The following is a 2,500-nucleotide window of genomic DNA, read 5'->3' as shown; positions in this document are numbered from 1 at the left end:
TATTAATTAATCCCAATGTTTGAATTTTCCCAAGGGAAGCAGCTGTTTCTCAAGGGTTTAAAAGCTGTTTTTTTTCCCAAGGTTTGAATTAATCGTGCAAATTATTAATTAATCCCAAGGTTTGAATTTTCCCAAGGGAAACAGCTTTTTGAATTTTTTTTTTTTATTTGCATGTACGACCACACACGAACGGGCAGCACGCACATACGGGTCTGTGTGTCTGTCTGCGACTGCTGTTTCTCGACAACCACTGGTCCGATGTAATTGAAACTTGCCACGTATATTGCTAGGGACCTGAGTATGTGCCTTTTCAAGGTTTGATATTAATCGGACAAGTGGTTCCCAAGTTACGGCCATTTATTTGCCAACCAATGACAGGACACGGTGCTATGACATCACGAATGACGTCACAAATCCTTTCTTTTTTTTTGCACCGATTGACGTCACAATTCTTCTTCTTCTTCGTTTGATATGACGTCACAATTGACACTGGGGACCTGAGTATGTGCCTTTTCAACGTTTGATATCATTCTTCTTCATCTGTTTCAGCTGTTTCCCAGTTGTTTCCCAAGTTATGGCCATTTATGATACGGTTGGTCCGATCTAATTGATACAATGCCCCAATTCAGTCGTCGTTTACGAGTAAAGGAAAAAAGCTGCACGTACGGACATGCACCTATGGGCACGCACGTACGGGCCTGCACTAGTTCTCTTCAAGATCTATATCAAGTCCCCTTGCAATCACCTCCTTTCTAATGTATAAAATCCTCTGTCTCCTTCAACCACTCCTTGCTCATCTCTTTCAGCTGCTCCTAGTCCTCGAAGCAGTTGAGTAGCACCCTATGCTGAACTCTATATGACAGATACAGTGCCTTCAGAAAGTATTCACACCCCTTAACTTTATCACATTTTGTTGTGTTACAGCCTGAATTTAAAATGGATTAGATTAAAAAATAAATTTCCACTGATCTCCACAAAATACCTCATAATGACAAAGTGAAAACATGTTTTTAGAAAAATTTCAAATTTATTGAAAATGAAAAGCTGAAATATCTAATTTACACAAGTATTCAGACCCCTGAGTCAATTATTGGTGGAAGTGCCGTTGGCAGCAATTACAGCATGTCTGTATCAGTTTTGCACATCGAGATTTGGGGATTTTCTCCCATTCTTCCTTTCAGATTTGCTCAAGCTTTGTCAAGTTGGATGGGGAGCGTCGGTGAACAGCAATCTTCAAGTTTTCCACAGATTCTCAATGAGATACAAGTCTGGGATTTGGCTGGGCCACTCAAGGACTTTCACGTTCTTGTTCTGAACCCATTGCAGTGTTGCTTTGGCTGCATGTTTTGAGTCATTGGTCTGTTGGAACGTAAATATTCACTGCAGTCCAAGGTATTTTTCACTCTGAAGCAGCTTCTCAAGGATTTGCCTATATTTGGCTTCATTCATTGTTCCCTCTATCTTTACAAGTCTCCCAGTCCCTGCTGCTGAAAAGCATCCCCATAAGCATGATGTTGCCACCACCATGCTTCACGGTAGGGATGGTGTTAGATCAGTGATGAGTTGTGCTCGGTTTCTGCCAGACATAGTGCTTTGCATTCAGGCCAAAAAGTTAAATTTTCGTGTCATCAAACCACAGAATATTTTGCCTCATGCTCTCAGTCTTTCACGTGTCTTTTTCTCAGGAGTGTCTTCTATCTGGCCACACTCCCCATAAAGCCTTGATTTTGAAGTGCTTCAGACACTTTTGGCCTTCTGGCAACTTCTCCCATGTCAGCCAAGGAACTCTGTAGTTCTGTCAGAGTGCTCATTGGGTTCTTGGTCACCTCTCTGACCAAGGTCCTTCTTGCCTAGTTGCTCATTTTGGTCGGATGGCCAGCTCTAGGAAGAGTCTAGGTAGTTCCATATTCTTTCCATTTCCTAATAATGAAGCTCACTGTGTTCTTGGGAACTTTTAACACTCTAGAAATTGTTTTATACCCTTCCCCATATCTATGCCTCCTCACAATTCTATCTAAGAGTTCTATGGACATTTCCTTGTACTTCATGGTTGAGTTTCTGCTCTGACATGCACTGTCAACTGTGAACCTTATATCTAGAAAGGTGTGTTTCTTTCTAAATCACGTCCAATCAATTGAATTGGCCACAGGTGAACTCGAATCAAGTTGTGGAGACATCTCAAGGATGATCAAAGGAAATTGGATACACCTGAGTTCAATTTGGAGTGTCATAGCAAAGTGGTTTGCATACTTATTGACTCGACATATTTCAGCTTTGCATTTTAAATTAATTTGTAAAAATTTCGAAAAAACCCAAAAACATTCCACTTTGATATTGTGGGGTATTATGTGTAGATAAGTGACAAAAAAAATCCATTTTTGCATGATTGCTGGCTGTTGCACAACAAAATGTGACAAAAAGTCAAATGGGGTGAATACTTTTTGAAGGCATTGAATGTCATTCCTCAGATGTGGCAACCAAAACTGAGCACCATATTCCA

The 2,500-nt window shown here is 40.6% G+C and overlaps 1 long non-coding RNA gene across 2 annotated transcripts in view; it reads left to right on the top strand.

Moving 5' to 3' along the window:
* Nucleotides 1–2,235, top strand: part of LOC147023245 (uncharacterized) — a 232,480-nt gene extending 230,245 nt beyond the window's left edge. For both annotated transcript variants that reach the window (XR_015060093.1, XR_015060088.1), the window contains one exon: nt 1,182–2,235. This is a non-coding gene — a long non-coding RNA (uncharacterized LOC147023245). The remainder of the gene's footprint in view (nt 1–1,181) is intronic.
* Nucleotides 2,236–2,500: the final 265 nt, after the last annotated feature.

This window comes from Eptatretus burgeri, chromosome 7 (assembly GCF_056783735.1).
Source record: "Eptatretus burgeri isolate ZD-2024b chromosome 7, Ebu_testis_v1, whole genome shotgun sequence".
Classification (NCBI taxonomy): Eukaryota; Metazoa; Chordata; class Myxini; order Myxiniformes; family Myxinidae; genus Eptatretus; species Eptatretus burgeri.
This window is presented reverse-complemented; position numbering and strand designations above follow the sequence as displayed.